This window comes from Hyla sarda, unplaced genomic scaffold, assembly GCF_029499605.1.
Source record: "Hyla sarda isolate aHylSar1 unplaced genomic scaffold, aHylSar1.hap1 scaffold_2873, whole genome shotgun sequence".
In the NCBI taxonomy this organism is placed as follows: Eukaryota; Metazoa; Chordata; class Amphibia; order Anura; family Hylidae; genus Hyla; species Hyla sarda.
The window spans coordinates 1-20,891 of NW_026609579.1; the positions used below are offsets into that span (position 1 = coordinate 1).

Genomic DNA, 20,891 nt, shown 5'->3' on the forward strand with positions numbered 1-20,891 from the left:
ACAGAAGCAATGCATGGTCAATGTACAGCAATGACACACCTGTGTGAACAGCCAGGAGACCCCCCCCCCCCCATGTTATGTTACATAGTTACATAGTTAGTACGGTCGAAAAAAGACATATGTCCATCAAGTTCAACCAGGGAATTAAGGGGTAGGGGTGTGGCGCGATATTGGGGAAGGGATGAGATTTTATATTTCTTCATAAGCATTAATCTTATTTTGTCAATTAGGAACATTCAGCACCCACCCGCTATCAAGGCAGCTGCCTATCATGTCATGCCCTACCTGCACAGGTGTGCTGGCTACTCAAATGATCCAATTAAGGAGGCCATTTAGTCAGCAGCAGCAGAAGTCCTGTGCCTGGACGCTCCAACAGCGGCCAGACACAAGCAGAAGCAGAAGCAGCAGAAGCAGCAGCAGCACCACCTTTTGTTTTTTGGCTGCAGCAGCAGCAAGGCCCACAGGGCTGGCTAGCTGGCTAGCCAGCAAGCAGGTAGCAATGAAAGTAGGAATCTTTCTTTTTAACCCTGTAAGGGGGTGGTGCACTGTACCCGAAGATACTGCCATATCGGGTCAATGCATAGGGCGACGGAAGCAAGCTTCGAAATCGGCCCCCGTTCTCAAAAATCCATTTAATATATGGTCCCCAGATAGGGGACGTATCAGATATTAAACTGATAAGAACAGATACTACACTTGATCTTAGCCAAAAGGCCGAGAAGCGATAACCGTGAAAGGGGCGGGCCCAACAAGGTGCCCTTCATGGGCACTATCACTGCTTGCTGTCAGGGAGGCTGCCAGACAATTTTCCATGCACACTCTGGGCTGGGGGGCAGTCAACCACCAGTACACACAGCAGAACCTAAACCCATACCATTATTGCTAAGCAGCAAGACAGGGGCCCATTGCACTCCCACGGGGCCTTTTTAAATGCAATCCATAACCCGGATTTGCCAGGAACCCTTCTTACTCCTCCTACTTGCATGTGACACTGGGCTTAGGATCTGCATAGGAAACACACACACAAGCACACACCTACCTTTGTTGCCTGCAGATGCCTCCTTGGCTGTCCCCAAACGGTATCAAACCAACACCCACGGGAAGCTGTAAGCATAGAGGACATGCCTGCACCCCATTGGACTTACCTGTGTGGGTTAAATCCGGGTTATTTGACAACCTATGGCGGTGATGGTTCTGCTCAGGCAGAGCAGTGCTGATGCTCCTCATAAAGCTGTCGCTGCTGTGAAGGTTCTAGGTGACATCACAAATCCCTATGGTTACATACACAACAAAGCTGGGTTGTTGTTGTTTACACTCTGCAAGGCCTGTGGAAGTGAGTGACATCATAGCACTGTAGTTCTGAGGGTTCTAGATGGATGCAACAATCTCCTGTTGCTTCTATGAAGGCCATAATAGACGACATCACCAAACAGCTCCATAGTCACATACACAGCAAAGGAGAGATGTTGTTTACACCTAGTGATGTCAGTGGTATTGAGTGACATCACAGCACAGTGCTAAGGCTCCTGGGCCTGGACACAGCAGCGGCTGCAATATCTCAACGGAGAATACGTTTATATATATGTGTGTGTGTGCGCGTATATATATATATATATATATATATATATATATATATATATATATTTCTCCGCCGAAATCACTTTTAAACCCATTTCCACCTTTTTTTCCCTTCTCTTCCTCTTACTTTTTTTTCACGTTTTTTTACGTTTTTCTCCTTTTCGCCTCTTTTCTGGGCGTATTATTCTTCTTTTTCTTCTTTTTTTTCGTCTAATGCATACCCCATCAGTGCAGCAATGCTTATTCAATACCGCCAGCAGATGGAGACACTGGGGGATAATTTTCTAAGGATTTATACTGATTTTTCCTGTCTGAATTTGTCGCACAGAAAGTTGCAGGCCAAATATGTGTGACATTTCTGCGACTTTAGCTTCTAGAGCATTTTTACAACATTATACATAGGTGCTGAATACATAAAAAGCGACTGTTCAGCGACAGACAAGTCGCATCGGCTGAAAGTAGGCCAGAATGTCAGTCCATGTTGGAGCAGGTTTAGATACAGTCTAAAGTATAGATCTCAAAGTCTGTGCACAGAATTTAGCAAGGGCCTCGCACCTTCTGATGCATCAGGTAGGTGCACAATAGCATAGCCTAACCCTCTGTACTTTGGTCTATATTGATGCGGGACATAGACAGCCAGCTGATGACCAATCCATTAGTGCAATGGATGGCTGGAAGCATTTGTCTTTGCCTTTGCAATACCACAGAAGCAATGCATGGTCAATGTACAGCAATGACACACCTGTGTGAACAGCCAGGAGACCCCCCCCCCCCCCCCCCCCCATGTTATGTTACATAGTTACATAGTTAGTACGGTCGAAAAAAGACATATGTCCATCAAGTTCAACCAGGGAATTAAGGGGTAGGGGTGTGGCGCGATATTGGGGAAGGGATGAGATTTTATATTTCTTCATAAGCATTAATCTTATTTTGTCAATTAGGAACATTCAGCACCCACCCGCTATCAAGGCAGCTGCCTATCATGTCATGCCCTACCTGCACAGGTGTGCTGGCTACTCAAATGATCCAATTAAGGAGGCCATTTAGTCAGCAGCAGCAGAAGTCCTGTGCCTGGACGCTCCAACAGCGGCCAGACACAAGCAGAAGCAGCAGAAGCAGCAGCAGCAGCACCACCTTTTGTTTTTTGGCTGCAGCAGCAAGGCCCACAGGGCTGGCTAGCTGGCTAGCCAGCAAGCAGGTAGCAATGAAAGTAGGAATCTTTCTTTTTAACCCTGTAAGGGGGTGGTGCACTGTACCCGAAGATACTGCCATATCGGGTCAATGCATAGGGCGACGGAAGCAAGCTTCGAAATCGGCCCCCGTTCTCAAAAATCCATTTAATATATGGTCCCCAGATAGGGGACGTATCAGATATTAAACTGATAAGAACAGATACTACACTTGATCTTAGCCAAAAGGCCGAGAAGCGATAACCGTGAAAGGGGCGGGCCCAACAAGGTCCCCTTCATGGGCACTATCACTGCTTGCTGTCAGGGAGGCTGCCAGACAATTTTCCATGCACACTCTGGGCTGGGGGGCAGTCAACCACCAGTACACACAGCAGAACCTAAACCCATACCATTATTGCTAAGCAGCAAGACAGGGGCCCATTGCACTCCCACGGGGCCTTTTTAAATGCAATCCATAACCCGGATTTGCCAGGAACCCTTCTTACTCCTCCTACTTGCATGTGACACTGGGCTTAGGATCTGCATAGGAAACACACACACAAGCACACACCTACCTTTGTTGCCTGCAGATGCCTCCTTGGCTGTCCCCAAACGGTATCAAACCAACACCCACGGGAAGCTGTAAGCATAGAGGACATGCCTGCACCCCATTGGACTTACCTGTGTGGGTTAAATCCGGGTTATTTGACAACCTATGGCGGTGATGGTTCTGCTCAGGCAGAGCAGTGCTGATGCTCCTCATAAAGCTGTCGCTGCTGTGAAGGTTCTAGGTGACATCACAAATCCCTATGGTTACATACACAACAAAGCTGGGTTGTTGTTGTTTACACTCTGCAAGGCCTGTGGAAGTGAGTGACATCATAGCACTGTAGTTCTGAGGGTTCTAGATGGATGCAACAATCTCCTGTTGCTTCTATGAAGGCCATAATAGACGACATCACCAAACAGCTCCATAGTCACATACACAGCAAAGGAGAGATGTTGTTTACACCTAGTGATGTCAGTGGTATTGAGTGACATCACAGCACAGTGCTAAGGCTCCTGGGCCTGGACACAGCAGCGGCTGCAATATCTCAACGGAGAATACGTTTATATATATGTGTGTGTGTGCGCGTATATATATATATATATATATATATATATATATATATATATATTTCTCCGCCGAAATCACTTTTAAACCCATTTCCACCTTTTTTTCCCTTCTCTTCCTCTTACTTTTTTTTCACGTTTTTTTACGTTTTTCTCCTTTTCGCCTCTTTTCTGGGCGTATTATTCTTCTTTTTCTTCTTTTTTTTCGTCTAATGCATACCCCATCAGTGCAGCAATGCTTATTCAATACCGCCAGCAGATGGAGACACTGGGGGATAATTTTCTAAGGATTTATACTGATTTTTCCTGTCTGAATTTGTCGCACAGAAAGTTGCAGGCCAAATATGTGTGACATTTCTGCGACTTTAGCTTCTAGAGCATTTTTACAACATTATACATAGGTGCTGAATACATAAAAAGCGACTGTTCAGCGACAGACAAGTCGCATCGGCTGAAAGTAGGCCAGAATGTCAGTCCATGTTGGAGCAGGTTTAGATACAGTCTAAAGTATAGATCTCAAAGTCTGTGCACAGAATTTAGCAAGGGCCTCGCACCTTCTGATGCATCAGGTAGGTGCACAATAGCATAGCCTAACCCTCTGTACTTTGGTCTATATTGATGCGGGACATAGACAGCCAGCTGATGACCAATCCATTAGTGCAATGGATGGCTGGAAGCATTTGTCTTTGCCTTTGCAATACCACAGAAGCAATGCATGGTCAATGTACAGCAATGACACACCTGTGTGAACAGCCAGGAGACCCCCCCCCCCCCCCCCCCATGTTATGTTACATAGTTACATAGTTAGTACGGTCGAAAAAAGACATATGTCCATCAAGTTCAACCAGGGAATTAAGGGGTAGGGGTGTGGCGCGATATTGGGGAAGGGATGAGATTTTATATTTCTTCATAAGCATTAATCTTATTTTGTCAATTAGGAACATTCAGCACCCACCCGCTATCAAGGCAGCTGCCTATCATGTCATGCCCTACCTGCACAGGTGTGCTGGCTACTCAAATGATCCAATTAAGGAGGCCATTTAGTCAGCAGCAGCAGAAGTCCTGTGCCTGGACGCTCCAACAGCGGCCAGACACAAGCAGAAGCAGCAGAAGCAGCAGCAGCAGCACCACCTTTTGTGTTTTGGCTGCAGCAGCAAGGCCCACAGGGCTGGCTAGCTGGCTAGCCAGCAAGCAGGTAGCAATGAAAGTAGGAATCTTTCTTTTTAACCCTGTAAGGGGGTGGTGCACTGTACCCGAAGATACTGCCATATCGGGTCAATGCATAGGGCGACGGAAGCAAGCTTCGAAATCGGCCCCCGTTCTCAAAAATCCATTTAATATATGGTCCCCAGATAGGGGACGTATCAGATATTAAACTGATAAGAACAGATTTTTTTTTTTTTTTTTTTTTTTTTTATCTAAAGCCGAGGAACGTGCTTTCGATTCACCCAAAGTGCAAGAAAAAGTGCAAACGTGTTACACTAAAAAAACGTGCACAAAGGATGCGGTCTATCGCAAGCCCTTCTCCGATAGGAGAGAGGCCCCCCAACAAACCTTACCCTTCGCCTCCGGACCAAAAGGTACCTGCGAGGTTCCAGGTTCGATGTCCCTTTTCGCCGAAGCTACTAGGGGACCACAAATGCTCCCGGCATCCCCCTTGGCGTTAGCCAAGGTATCTGCCCGCAGAGCCGATTACGGTAGGTACCCTGCAAAAGCAGGAGTACCCGGGGTGTTTGCAGGGAGGTGCGGAACCTAATGGCCACACACACCTCCCCTAGACCGCCAGGAGGGACACCCAGAAGGGCTACCGCATCCTGACCAATCCTGTGAACACACAACACGCAAAAAGTGACACAGTGAGACAAAAAAGAAATAAATAAGTGAATGTGTGCAGATATACTGCCCGGACATCCGGCCGGATCTATAAAAATTTCTCTGATCCTAGCCAGAAGGCCGGGAATCAAGAGGTGAGTGCCACAAGGTGAAGAGATTATGGTGCCCGTGCTTCAACTCAGTGAGTCTATCCTCCCAGTGAGTTTCGGCACCTCGGGGTCACCACTCCCCGAGGCACAAAAGTACCTCGGCTCTAGACCCTCTCAGCCTCATGGCGAGACCCGGAGGGAACAGGTCACATCGGGGCAGCCGTCGAGCTGATTCCTCAGAACCAGCCCCGGAAAGCCCTGGTACACCTGCATCCTCCATGCAGCACCCATCCCCACCAGCCCCATACCGGCGTTACTGTCCACCGGCATGAAAAACTGATAAGAACAGATACTACACTTGATCTTAGCCAAAAGGCCGAGAAGCGATAACCGTGAAAGGGGCGGGCCCAACAAGGTCCCCTTCATGGGCACTATCACTGCTTGCTGTCAGGGAGGCTGCCAGACAATTTTCCATGCACACTCTGGGCTGGGGGGCAGTCGACCACCAGTACACACAGCAGAACCTAAACCCATACCATTATTGCTAAGCAGCAAGACAGGGGCCCATTGCACTCCCACGGGGCCTTTTTAAATGCAATCCATAACCCGGATTTGCCAGGAACCCTTCTTACTCCTCCTACTTGCATGTGACACTGGGCTTAGGATCTGCATAGGAAACACACACACAAGCACACACCTACCTTTGTTGCCTGCAGATGCCTCCTTGGCTGTCCCCAAACGGTATCAAACCAACACCCACGGGAAGCTGTAAGCATAGAGGACATGCCTGCACCCCATTGGACTTACCTGTGTGGGTTAAATCCGGGTTATTTGACAACCTATGGCGGTGATGGTTCTGCTCAGGCAGAGCAGTGCTGATGCTCCTCATAAAGCTGTCGCTGCTGTGAAGGTTCTAGGTGACATCACAAATCCCTATGGTTACATACACAACAAAGCTGGGTTGTTGTTGTTTACACTCTGCAAGGCCTGTGGAAGTGAGTGACATCATAGCACTGTAGTTCTGAGGGTTCTAGATGGATGCAACAATCTCCTGTTGCTTCTATGAAGGCCATAATAGACGACATCACCAAACAGCTCCATAGTCACATACACAGCAAAGGAGAGATGTTGTTTACACCTAGTGATGTCAGTGGTATTGAGTGACATCACAGCACAGTGCTAAGGCTCCTGGGCCTGGACACAGCAGCGGCTGCAATATCTCAACGGAGAATACGTTTATATATATGTGTGTGTGTGCGCGTATATATATATATATATATATATATATATATATATATATATATATTTCTCCGCCGAAATCACTTTTAAACCCATTTCCACCTTTTTTTCCCTTCTCTTCCTCTTACTTTTTTTTCACGTTTTTTTACGTTTTTCTCCTTTTCGCCTCTTTTCTGGGCGTATTATTCTTCTTTTTCTTCTTTTTTTTCGTCTAATGCATACCCCATCAGTGCAGCAATGCTTATTCAATACCGCCAGCAGATGGAGACACTGGGGGATAATTTTCTAAGGATTTATACTGATTTTTCCTGTCTGAATTTGTCGCACAGAAAGTTGCAGGCCAAATATGTGTGACATTTCTGCGACTTTAGCTTCTAGAGCATTTTTACAACATTATACATAGGTGCTGAATACATAAAAAGCGACTGTTCAGCGACAGACAAGTCGCATCGGCTGAAAGTAGGCCAGAATGTCAGTCCATGTTGGAGCAGGTTTAGATACAGTCTAAAGTATAGATCTCAAAGTCTGTGCACAGAATTTAGCAAGGGCCTCGCACCTTCTGATGCATCAGGTAGGTGCACAATAGCATAGCCTAACCCTCTGTACTTTGGTCTATATTGATGCGGGACATAGACAGCCAGCTGATGACCAATCCATTAGTGCAATGGATGGCTGGAAGCATTTGTCTTTGCCTTTGCAATACCACAGAAGCAATGCATGGTCAATGTACAGCAATGACACACCTGTGTGAACAGCCAGGAGACCCCCCCCCCCCCCCCCCATGTTATGTTACATAGTTACATAGTTAGTACGGTCGAAAAAAGACATATGTCCATCAAGTTCAACCAGGGAATTAAGGGGTAGGGGTGTGGCGCGATATTGGGGAAGGGATGAGATTTTATATTTCTTCATAAGCATTAATCTTATTTTGTCAATTAGGAACATTCAGCACCCACCCGCTATCAAGGCAGCTGCCTATCATGTCATGCCCTACCTGCACAGGTGTGCTGGCTACTCAAATGATCCAATTAAGGAGGCCATTTAGTCAGCAGCAGCAGAAGTCCTGTGCCTGGACGCTCCAACAGCGGCCAGACACAAGCAGAAGCAGCAGCAGCAGCACCACCTTTTGTTTTTTGGCTGCAGCAGCAAGGCCCACAGGGCTGGCTAGCTGGCTAGCCAGCAAGCAGGTAGCAATGAAAGTAGGAATCTTTCTTTTTAACCCTGTAAGGGGGTGGTGCACTGTACCCGAAGATACTGCCATATCGGGTCAATGCATAGGGCGACGGAAGCAAGCTTCGAAATCGGCCCCCGTTCTCAAAAATCCATTTAATATATGGTCCCCAGATAGGGGACGTATCAGATATTAAACTGATAAGAACAGATTTTTTTTTTTTTTTTTTTTTTTTTTTTTTTTTTTTTTTTTTTTTTTTTCCTCAGTTACAGACTATTGTTTGGACGATCATCAGGTCACCTACCAAGACTCGTCACTTAAAACAATATCTGAAAAAACATCATACGGAAAAAACTAACTAAGGGAACCGAGTGCCAAGAAAAAGTGACCAAAAAACAAAACAAAAAAACATGTCAAAAACAATCACAGAAATTGGTCAAAAACTTACAGCTTTCTCCTTTACGTACTTCTTATAAATTCTTCCATCGTGTATGCATCCAGATTTTCTCCGCTTCTTCTTCACCAATTCTCTTTTTGTCCAGTAGAAAGATAGTAAAAATCCTTCCTAAAAACAATCTTTTCAATTCCCTCGGAGAAATAACAACATTTTTAAAAACAAGCAAATTGCGTGAGTCCCATAAAACCTCTTTAAAAACAGAAAAAAGAATCCAATTAGTACGTGTATCTTCCTTTTTACTAAGATCTTGACCAATAAAAACTTTCTCAAAAGAAAAACTGTTATATCCAGTGAGTTGGATTAAAAACCTCTTTAAAAACATAAAAAATTCTTTTGCATAAAAACAGTCCCAATAAAGGTGCACAAAGTCTTCTCTACCTCCACATCCCTCTCTTGGGCATCTGTCACTTATTCTCAAACCTCTTCCATTTAAAAAAGATCGGGTTGGGAGGCAGCCATGAAAGGACATCCAACTAACGTCTTTTTGTCTGTTTGATAGTCCAATAACTTTAAAAAACTTCCAAATCTTCACAGACTGAGCATTAGTGCAGAATGGTACTTCATATAATCTCTCATTTTTCCTTATTTCCTGTTCTATTTTCTTTTTATCAGGTTCACCTAAAGAGCTCAAACCAAATTGATCATTGAAAGACCTGAGGAGCACATAGAAGGTAGGTATCACATGTGCTATGGGTCTCCTCAAATCCCTCTCACACCAGCCCCATTTGGAAAACAACCATCCTGCAAGGTATTTACTCATGTCTGCCGCCCTATTATTGCACTGTATCAATTTAAAAATTAAAAGAAAATAGTGCACCTTTAAAAACAGATCAATGTTTGGAAAGTTATATCCGCCCAAATTCATACTCTTCATCACTTCTTCTCTTTTCATTTTCTCCATCTTAGACCCCCAGAAGAACACAAAAAGCTTCCTTGTAACTCTCCTAGTCCATAACTTCCCTGGAAGAAGCACCATAGCCGTATACAAGAGAAGCGGTAGGATTACAGACTTAATGATAAGAACTTTCCCTTTAAGTGACAAGTTCCTTAACCTCCAGAAGGATAGCTTCTTCTCAATTTTACTGTCCAAAGTCTCATAACTTTTCTTTCCTTTGAGGTCTTTGTCAAATATCACTCCTAGCACTTCAATGTCTTCTTTTTCCTTAACATCATCCACTACTATATTCTCTTGGTTCCCAAAACTGCATAATTGGCACTTCCCCCAGTTCACATTCATCCCAGCCACACAACAAAAAATCCTCACATGCAAATTTACTCTGTTGAGATCTGCTTGGGATGTACAAGTAAAAACCACATCGTCCATATAACTTAAAACCTTTAACTTACTACCATCACTACCTGGAATAAAAACACCACTCACACATTTATCTTTCTGCACATTCTTCAACAGGCCCTCTATAACGCATATAAACAGAATTGGGGAGAGTGGGCATCCCTGTCTGACTCCAGACAAGACATTAAAAGCAGGCCCCACATGCCCATTTACTAAAATCTGACTTGTCACCCCATGATAAAAACTCATAATAACAGATAATAACTTTTCTGGAATACCTAAGTGTTTCAAAGCAATGAACATAAAATCATGTGCAACCTTATCATAAGCCTTTTCGAAATCTATGGACTCAACAAACAGTGCATTCTTGTTAAAGTTACTGTAATAAATAGAGTCTCTTAAAAGCAACAAATTATCTGTTATTTTTCTTTTCGGTACTGCACAAACTTGGTATTCTCCCACAAGGTGGTCCACTACATCACTCAGTCTATTAGCCACAATCTTAGCAATTATCTTGTAGTCACAATTTAATAAAGTTATAGGTCTCCAATTTTTAAGATCTCTGCCATCACCTTTTTTATGAATTAATGTTATGACCCCTTTCTTCATAGATTCAGCTAAAACACCTGAGTTAAAAACATATTGCACCACCCGTGTAAACTCTTTACTTAAAATATTCCAGAACGCGGAATAAAACTCAGCGGGGAGACCATCACAGCCTGGTGTCTTCCCTTTGGCCATCTTATCCAGGGCCTGCTTGATCTCCCCTTCACTAACATCATCAATTAAAAAATCTACTTTTTCAACAGGAACATTATTTTCCAAAATATTACAATAATCATTCATCTCCGTCTCACTGGCTCTGCTCTTATTACTAAAGAGTGTCTCATAAAATCTGCCAATCTCCTTCACCATCTCCTGTCCAAAAACTTCCCCCGTAGGGGTAAAAACAGATTTAAAAACACCTTTAGCATTAAAACATTTTTTAAAGAAATACCGTGTACACTGCTCATTTTCTTCTAGGTGCTGCACTTTAGACTTATATACAATATTCCTTCCCTTTTCCAACAACCTTTTTTTCATCTCCCCCTTCACCTTAACAATCTCATCCTCCACCTCCACACCAACACGTTTAAACTTATAGAGAGTCTCTAACCGGGATACAAGCCTTTCATCACTCCTCCTCTTCTCTTGTGCTCTCTTTATGCAAAACATCTTAAAGAAATTAGAAAACTCTCCTTTAGCCCATTCCCACCACACTAAGACATTACTAAAATCAGGTTGTTTAGAAACACAGGATAAAAACACATGATTAAAACCAGCCATTACTTCCTCATCTTCCAATAGACTTACATTTAATTTCCAGAGCCCCCTCCCAAAATGAAGGGACTCTGTGACACTTATCTCAGCCGACACCATCTTGTGGTCTGAGAAAGTTGACATCATTTGATTGCACCGGACCACCTTAATCCCATCAGAGACCAGGATGTAATCGATCCGGGATTTACAGCGGCCACTATCTGATATGTACGTATATCTTTCATCAGTGCTAACCATCAGTCCAACATCAGTAAAATGCAAGTCTTGAATAATTTGATTTAAAACATTGGAAGTAATATCAGTTCCAACCTCAGCAGAGCTCTCACGATCATTGACGGATCTAATGCAGTTAAAATCGCCAACAATAATAGTATCTTCACGACCAGGGATAAAAAACTTAAGGGACTCTAAAAAAGACAAACGTGCTTGTTTTTCTGCTGGAGCATACACATTAAAAATTCTCATCCTCTGGCCCAAAACCTCAAAAATTAAAACCATACAACGACCAGGTACTAAAGTTTGGCAATTTAAAACTTTAATGTCCCTGTTTCGCAATAAAATCCCAACACCTTCATTTTTGTTTTCTGCACATGTGGACCAGAAGGACTGCCCACACTTCCACTCATTTGCATAAGGTGCTGACTTTATTGCACACTCCTGTAAACATATCACATCACTTCTAACATTCTCAAGAATATCAAAAATTGCAGCTCTCCTAATTTCAGACTCAATACTTCTTACATTAATAGTTGTTACAACCAAAGTCATAATAACTAGGAAAAGAAAACCAAATGCTTTAAAATCCATCTTAACTTAGAAATTAACATTTTGGCCTTCAACTTTCCTATGTAAACTTGCAAAACAATCAGGCGACCCTATGTTAGAGTCCCTGTCTATTTCATTATCACTACCAAGAACAAGGGATTCCTGATCCTCAGACCAGCTCCCTGTCTTACACCTTTTATTCACAACCTGCACATCCTCATCTTCCTCCTCCTCTTCTTCCTTACTGCGAGAAACTCTCTGACCAGGTGTTAGAGATCTCTGAGATGACCCAACAACTTCCATTCCCTCCTCCTCCCCCACAATTGGGTTTGGACATTCAATATCATCCATAGCCTCTTCACTAGAAAGAACATCACCATACACTGTCTCAATTTTCTCCACCACTTTCACTTTTTTTGCTTTTTTCTTTTTCACCAAGGTAAATTCACCTCCCACACCTGTCTCCTCACCAGTCACAGCAGTGGAAACACCCTCCTCCCCTGACCTCTCCTGAGTGCTAATGTGCTCCACTATCACAGAACTTTCCTCAGCCACCTGTGCCACATTAACACTCACACTCACACTCTCACCAACTCCAGGAACAAACCTCCCTCCCCCTTTTTCTCTTTGTTCTCCTCTATTCCCAGCTGCATCAGCATAACTTCTCTTCTTTTTATACCACATATCACAGCCTCTTGCCAAATGTTCCTCACTTCCACAGATATCACATGTCTTCTTCTCTGTACAAATACTTGCTTCATGACCAGTTTTCCCACAATTTCTGCAACATTCTCCTTTCTCAGGGCAATAATCCTGCACATGGCCATAGGCATGGCACTTTCTACAATATTGCAACTGGCCTTCATAAAAGCAGAAACCTCTCTCTCCTCCGATAGAAAACACCTGTGGTATGCTCTTCCTTCCATCTTGCATTCCTTCATCTTTTTTAAATTTTACAATAAACTTTCTCTTACAATTAAAGTACCCAAACTTGTTCTTAAGTCTTCCTATAAATTTCACTTCCTCGCAATACCGGAACAAAAAGTTTGTAACCATTTCATCAGAAACCTTAGGATTATACATGTGGACAATTACTACCTTTGTTGTATTCATAAATAACGGTTCCACTTTAATCTTCTTCATTATAGCAGGCTCACTTTTCCTCTTCATTTCTTCAAGATCCATATAGACTCTCTGGCAAATCTCAGAACCACAAAAAGTAATATCATAAATTCCTTGCCTAGGAAAATCCTGTATAGCCAATACATTCCATACCTGTAGGTAATCAAGCTTGCGAAGAATCTCCACAACGATTTGGTCAAGTCCGATCGTCCCCCGGTGCTCGCCAGGAACGTAGATCCGCACCGTGTCCTCAAGTCCACGCGCCTTCTCGCTCATTTTTGCAGGTAAAACCCACGATCGCAGCTCAGCAACAATCCAGGGCCCCCCGTAAAGAGGGCCCCGATCACCACTCCTTTCAACCCAAACCACGCACAGAAATCCACACGTGATCTTAGCCAAAAGGCCGAGAAGCGATAACCGTGAAAGGGGCGGGCCCAACAAGGTCCCCTTCATGGGCACTATCACTGCTTGCTGTCAGGGAGGCTGCCAGACAATTTTCCATGCACACTCTGGGCTGGGGGGCAGTCAACCACCAGTACACACAGCAGAACCTAAACCCATACCATTATTGCTAAGCAGCAAGACAGGGGCCCATTGCACTCCCACGGGGCCTTTTTAAATGCAATCCATAACCCGGATTTGCCAGGAACCCTTCTTACTCCTCCTACTTGCATGTGACACTGGGCTTAGGATCTGCATAGGAAACACACACACAAGCACACACCTACCTTTGTTGCCTGCAGATGCCTCCTTGGCTGTCCCCAAACGGTATCAAACCAACACCCACGGGAAGCTGTAAGCATAGAGGACATGCCTGCACCCCATTGGACTTACCTGTGTGGGTTAAATCCGGGTTATTTGACAACCTATGGCGGTGATGGTTCTGCTCAGGCAGAGCAGTGCTGATGCTCCTCATAAAGCTGTCGCTGCTGTGAAGGTTCTAGGTGACATCACAAATCCCTATGGTTACATACACAACAAAGCTGGGTTGTTGTTGTTTACACTCTGCAAGGCCTGTGGAAGTGAGTGACATCATAGCACTGTAGTTCTGAGGGTTCTAGATGGATGCAACAATCTCCTGTTGCTTCTATGAAGGCCATAATAGACGACATCACCAAACAGCTCCATAGTCACATACACAGCAAAGGAGAGATGTTGTTTACACCTAGTGATGTCAGTGGTATTGAGTGACATCACAGCACAGTGCTAAGGCTCCTGGGCCTGGACACAGCAGCGGCTGCAATATCTCAACGGAGAATACGTTTATATATATGTGTGTGTGTGCGCGTATATATATATATATATATATATATATATATATATATATATATATTTCTCCGCCGAAATCACTTTTAAACCCATTTCCACCTTTTTTTCCCTTCTCTTCCTCTTACTTTTTTTTCACGTTTTTTTACGTTTTTCTCCTTTTCGCCTCTTTTCTGGGCGTATTATTCTTCTTTTTCTTCTTTTTTTTCGTCTAATGCATACCCCATCAGTGCAGCAATGCTTATTCAATACCGCCAGCAGATGGAGACACTGGGGGATAATTTTCTAAGGATTTATACTGATTTTTCCTGTCTGAATTTGTCGCACAGAAAGTTGCAGGCCAAATATGTGTGACATTTCTGCGACTTTAGCTTCTAGAGCATTTTTACAACATTATACATAGGTGCTGAATACATAAAAAGCGACTGTTCAGCGACAGACAAGTCGCATCGGCTGAAAGTAGGCCAGAATGTCAGTCCATGTTGGAGCAGGTTTAGATACAGTCTAAAGTATAGATCTCAAAGTCTGTGCACAGAATTTAGCAAGGGCCTCGCACCTTCTGATGCATCAGGTAGGTGCACAATAGCATAGCCTAACCCTCTGTACTTTGGTCTATATTGATGCGGGACATAGACAGCCAGCTGATGACCAATCCATTAGTGCAATGGATGGCTGGAAGCATTTGTCTTTGCCTTTGCAATACCACAGAAGCAATGCATGGTCAATGTACAGCAATGACACACCTGTGTGAACAGCCAGGAGACCCTCCCCCCCCCCCATGTTATGTTACATAGTTACATAGTTAGTACGGTCCAAAAAGACATATGTCCATCAAGTTCAACCAGGGAATTAAGGGGTAGGGGTGTGGCGCGATATTGGGGAAGGGATGAGATTTTATATTTCTTCATAAGCATTAATCTTATTTTGTCAATTAGGAACATTCAGCACCCACCCGCTATCAAGGCAGCTGCCTATCATGTCATGCCCTACCTGCACAGGTGTGCTGGCTACTCAAATGATCCAATTAAGGAGGCCATTTAGTCAGCAGCAGCAGAAGTCCTGTGCCTGGACGCTCCAACAGCGGCCAGACACAAGCAGAAGCAGCAGAAGCAGCAGCAGCAGCACCACCTTTTGTTTTTTGGCTGCAGCAGCAAGGCCCACAGGGCTGGCTAGCTGGCTAGCCAGCAAGCAGGTAGCAATGAAAGTAGGAATCTTTCTTTTTAACCCTGTAAGGGGGTGGTGCACTGTACCCGAAGATACTGCCATATCGGGTCAATGCATAGGGCGACGGAAGCAAGCTTCGAAATCGGCCCCCGTTCTCAAAAATCCATTTAATATATGGTCCCCAGATAGGGGACGTATCAGATATTAAACTGATAAGAACAGATACTACACTTGATCTTAGCCAAAAGGCCGAGAAGCGATAACCGTGAAAGGGGCGGGCCCAACAAGGTCCCCTTCATGGGCACTATCACTGCTTGCTGTCAGGGAGGCTGCCAGACAATTTTCCATGCACACTCTGGGCTGGGGGGCAGTCAACCACCAGTACACACAGCAGAACCTAAACCCATACCATTATTGCTAAGCAGCAAGACAGGGGCCCATTGCACTCCCACGGGGCCTTTTTAAATGCAATCCATAACCCGGATTTGCCAGGAACCCTTCTTACTCCTCCTACTTGCATGTGACACTGGGCTTAGGATCTGCATAGGAAACACACACACAAGCACACACCTACCTTTGTTGCCTGCAGATGCCTCCTTGGCTGTCCCCAAACGGTATCAAACCAACACCCACGGGAAGCTGTAAGCATAGAGGACATGCCTGCACCCCATTGGACTTACCTGTGTGGGTTAAATCCGGGTTATTTGACAACCTATGGCGGTGATGGTTCTGCTCAGGCAGAGCAGTGCTGATGCTCCTCATAAAGCTGTCGCTGCTGTGAAGGTTCTAGGTGACATCACAAATCCCTATGGTTACATACACATACACAGCAAAGGAGAGATGTTGTTTACACCTAGTGATGTCAGTGGTATTGAGTGACATCACAGCACAGTGCTAAGGCTCCTGGGCCTGGACACAGCAGCGGCTGCAATATCTCAACGGAGAATACGTTTATATATATGTGTGTGTGTGCGCGTATATATATATATATATATATATATATATATATATATATATATATATATATATTCTCTGCCGAAATCACTTTTAAACCCATTTCCACCTTTTTTTCCCTTCTCTTCCTCTTACTTTTTTTTCACGTTTTTTTACGTTTTTCTCCTTTTCGCCTCTTTTCTGGGCGTATTATTCTTCTTTTTCTTCTTTTTTTTCGTCTAATGCATACCCCATCAGTGCAGCAATGCTTATTCAATACCGCCAGCAGATGGAGACACTGGGGGATAATTTTCTAAGGATTTATACTGATTTTTCCTGTCTGAATTTGTCGCACAGAAAGTTGCAGGCCAAATATGTGTGACATTTCTGCGACTTTAGCTTCTAGAGCATTTTTACAACATTATACATAGGTGCTGAATACATAAAAAGCGACTGTTCAGCGACAGACAAGTCGCATCGGCTGAAAGTAGGCCAGAATGTCAGTCCATGTTGGAGCAGGTTTAGATACAGTCTAAAGTATAGATCTCAAAGTCTGTGCACAGAATTTAGCAAGGGCCTCGCACCTTCTGATGCATCAGGTAGGTGCACAATAGCATAGCCTAACCCTCTGTACTTTGGTCTATATTGATGCGGGACATAGACAGCCAGCTGATGACCAATCCATTAGTGCAATGGATGGCTGGAAGCATTTGTCTTTGCCTTTGCAATACCACAGAAGCAATGCATGGTCAATGTACAGCAATGACACACCTGTGTGAACAGCCAGGAGACCCCCCCCCCCCCATGTTATGTTACATAGTTACATAGTTAGTACGGTCGAAAAAAGACATATGTCCATCAAGTTCAACCAGGGAATTAAGGGGTAGGGGTGTGGCGCGATATTGGGGAAGGGATGAGATTTTATATTTCTTCATAAGCATTAATCTTATTTTGTCAATTAGGAACATTCAGCACCCACCCGCTATCAAGGCAGCTGCCTATCATGTCATGCCCTACCTGCACAGGTGTGCTGGCTACTCAAATGATCCAATTAAGGAGGCCATTTAGTCAGCAGCAGCAGAAGTCCTGTGCCTGGACGCTCCAACAGCGGCCAGACACAAGCAGAAGCAGCAGAAGCAGCAGCAGCAGCACCACCTTTTGTTTTTTGGCTGCAGCAGCAAGGCCCACAGGGCTGGCTAGCTGGCTAGCCAGCAAGCAGGTAGCAATGAAAGTAGGAATCTTTCTTTTTAACCCTGTAAGGGGGTGGTGCACTGTACCCGAAGATACTGCCATATCGGGTCAATGCATAGGGTGACGGAAGCAAGCTTCGAAATCGGCCCCCGTTCTCAAAAATCCATTTAATATATGGTCCCCAGATAGGGGACGTATCAGATATTAAACTGATAAGAACAGATACTACACTTGATCTTAGCCAAAAGGCCGAGAAGCGATAACCGTGAAAGGGGCGGGCCCAACAAGGTCCCCTTCATGGGCACTATCACTGCTTGCTGTCAGGGAGGCTGCCAGACAATTTTCCATGCACACTCTGGGCTGGGGGGCAGTCAACCACCAGTACACACAGCAGAACCTAAACCCATACCATTATTGCTAAGCAGCAAGACAGGGGCCCATTGCACTCCCACGGGGCCTTTTTAAATGCAATCCATAACCCGGATTTGCCAGGAACCCTTCTTACTCCTCCTACTTGCATGTGACACTGGGCTTAGGATCTGCATAGGAAACACACACACAAGCACACACCTACCTTTGTTGCCTGCAGATGCCTCCTTGGCTGTCCCCAAACGGTATCAAACCAACACCCACGGGAAGCTGTAAGCATAGAGGACATGCCTGCACCCCATTGGACTTACCTGTGTGGGTTAAATCCGGGTTATTTGACAACCTATGGCGGTGATGGTTCTGCTCAGGCAGAGCAGTGCTGATGCTCCTCATAAAGCTGTCGCTGCTGTGAAGGTTCTAGGTGACATCACAAATCCCTATGGTTACATACACAACAAAGCTGGGTTGTTGTTGTTTACACTCTGCAAGGCCTGTGGAAGTGAGTGACATCATAGCACTGTAGTTCTGAGGGTTCTAGATGGATGCAACAATCTCCTGTTGCTTCTATGAAGGCCATAATAGACGACATCACCAAACAGCTCCATAGTCACATACACAGCAAAGGAGAGATGTTGTTTACACCTAGTGATGTCAGTGGTATTGAGTGACATCACAGCACAGTGCTAAGGCTCCTGGGCCTGGACACAGCAGCGGCTGCAATATCTCAACGGAGAATACGTTTATATATATGTGTGTGTGTGCGCGTATATATATATATATATATATATATATATATATATATATATATATATATATACTCCGCCGAAATCACTTTTAAACCCATTTCCACCTTTTTTTCCCTTCTCTTCCTCTTACTTTTTTTTCACGTTTTTTTACGTTTTTCTCCTTTTCGCCTCTTTTCTGGGCGTATTATTCTTCTTCTTTTTCTTCTTTTTTTTCGTCTAATGCATACCCCATCAGTGCAGCAATGCTTATTCAATACCGCCAGCAGATGGAGACACTGGGGGATAATTTTCTAAGGATTTATACTGATTTTTCCTGTCTGAATTTGTCGCACAGAAAGTTGCAGGCCAAATATGTGTGACATTTCTGCGACTTTAGCTTCTAGAGCATTTTTACAACATTATACATAGGTGCTGAATACATAAAAAGCGACTGTTCAGCGACAGACAAGTCGCATCGGCTGAAAGTAGGCCAGAATGTCAGTCCATGTTGGAGCAGGTTTAGATACAGTCTAAAGTATAGATCTCAAAGTCTGTGCACAGAATTTAGCAAGGGCCTCGCACCTTCTGATGCATCAGGTAGGTGCACAATAGCATAGCCTAACCCTCTGTACTTTGGTCTATATTGATGCGGGACATAGACAGCCAGCTGATGACCAATCCATTAGTGCAATGGATGGCTGGAAGCATTTGTCTTTGCCTTTGCAATACCACAGAAGCAATGCATGGAATGTACAGCAATGACACACCTGTGTGAACAGCCAGGAGACCCCCCCCCCCCCCCCCCATGTTATGTTACATAGTTACATAGTTAGTACGGTCGAAAAAAGACATATGTCCATCAAGTTCAACCAGGGAATTAAGGGGTAGGGGTGTGGCGCGATATTGGGGAAGGGATGAGATTTTATATTTCTTCATAAGCATTAATCTTATTTTGTCAATTAGGAACATTCAGCACCCACCCGCTATCAAGGCAGCTGCCTATCATGTCATGCCCTACCTGCACAGGTGTGCTGGCTACTCAAATGATCCAATTAAGGAGGCCATTTAGTCAGCAGCAGCAGAAGTCCTGTGCCTGGACGCTCCAACAGCGGCCAGACACAAGCAGAAGCAGCAGAAGCAGCAGCAGCAGCACCACCTTTTGTTTTTTGGCTGCAGCAGCAAGGCCCACAGGGCTGGCTAGCTGGCTAGCCAGCAAGCAGGTAGCAATGAAAGTAGGAATCTTTCTTTTTAACCCTGTAAGGGGGTGGTGCACTGTACCCGAAGATACTGCCATATCGGGTCAATGCATAGGGCGACGGAAGCAAGCTTCGAAATCGGCCCCCGTTCTCAAAAATCCATTTAATATATGGTCCCCAGATAGGGGACGTATCAGATATTAAACTGATAAGAACAGATACTACACTTGATCTTAGCCAAAAGGCCGAGAAGCGATAACCGTGAAAGGGGCGGGCCCAACAAGGTCCCCTTCATGGGCACTATCACTGCTTGCTGTCAGGGAGGCTGCCAGACAATTTTCCATGCACACTCTGGGCTGGGGGGCAGTCAACCACCAGTACACACAGCAGAACCTAAACCCATACCATTATTGCTAAGCAGCAAGACAGGGGCCCATTGCACTCCCACGGGGCCTTTTTAAATGCAATCCATAACCCGGATTTGCCAGGAACCCTTCTTACTCCTCCTACTTGCATGTGACACTGGGCTTAGGATCTGCATAGGAAACACACACACAAGCACACACCTACCTTTGTTGCCTGCAGATGCCTCCTTGGCTGTCCCCAAACGGTATCAAACCAACACCCACGGGAAGCTGTAAGCATAGAGGACATGCCTGCACCCCATTGGACTTACCTGTGTGGGTTAAATCCGGGTTATTTGACAACCTATGGCGGTGATGGTTCTGCTCAGGCAGAGCAGTGCTGATGCTCCTCATAAAGCTGTCGCTGCTGTGAAGGTTCTAGGTGACATCACAAATCCCTATGGTTACATACACAACAAAGCTGGGTTGTTGTTGTTTACACTCTGCAAGGCCTGTGGAAGTGAGTGACATCATAGCACTGTAGTTCTGAGGG

General features: G+C 44.7%; 7 non-coding genes and 1 pseudogene across 7 annotated transcripts; all 8 read right to left on the minus strand.

The window, feature by feature from the left end:
• Window positions 1-535: 535 nt before the first annotated feature.
• Window positions 536-726, minus strand: LOC130326770 (U2 spliceosomal RNA). The gene has a single exon (XR_008871320.1). It is a non-coding gene; the product is annotated as a U2 spliceosomal RNA (small nuclear RNA).
• A 2,092-nt stretch (window positions 727-2,818) lies between these two features.
• LOC130326778 (U2 spliceosomal RNA) lies at window positions 2,819-3,009 on the minus strand. The gene has a single exon (XR_008871326.1). It is a non-coding gene; the product is annotated as a U2 spliceosomal RNA (small nuclear RNA).
• A 2,088-nt stretch (window positions 3,010-5,097) lies between these two features.
• LOC130326775 (U2 spliceosomal RNA) lies at window positions 5,098-5,289 on the minus strand. Its single transcript, XR_008871324.1, has one exon. It is a non-coding gene; the product is annotated as a U2 spliceosomal RNA (small nuclear RNA).
• Window positions 5,290-5,982: 693 nt separating this feature from the next.
• On the minus strand, window positions 5,983-6,170 carry LOC130326777 (U2 spliceosomal RNA). The gene has a single exon (XR_008871325.1). It is a non-coding gene; the product is annotated as a U2 spliceosomal RNA (small nuclear RNA).
• A 2,080-nt stretch (window positions 6,171-8,250) lies between these two features.
• On the minus strand, window positions 8,251-8,421 carry LOC130326776 (U2 spliceosomal RNA; annotated as a pseudogene).
• Window positions 8,422-15,650: 7,229 nt separating this feature from the next.
• LOC130326779 (U2 spliceosomal RNA) lies at window positions 15,651-15,841 on the minus strand. The gene has a single exon (XR_008871327.1). It is a non-coding gene; the product is annotated as a U2 spliceosomal RNA (small nuclear RNA).
• Window positions 15,842-17,774: 1,933 nt separating this feature from the next.
• LOC130326773 (U2 spliceosomal RNA) lies at window positions 17,775-17,965 on the minus strand. Its single transcript, XR_008871322.1, has one exon. It is a non-coding gene; the product is annotated as a U2 spliceosomal RNA (small nuclear RNA).
• A 2,095-nt stretch (window positions 17,966-20,060) lies between these two features.
• Window positions 20,061-20,251, minus strand: LOC130326780 (U2 spliceosomal RNA). The gene has a single exon (XR_008871328.1). It is a non-coding gene; the product is annotated as a U2 spliceosomal RNA (small nuclear RNA).
• Between the last annotated feature and the right edge of the window lie 640 nt (window positions 20,252-20,891).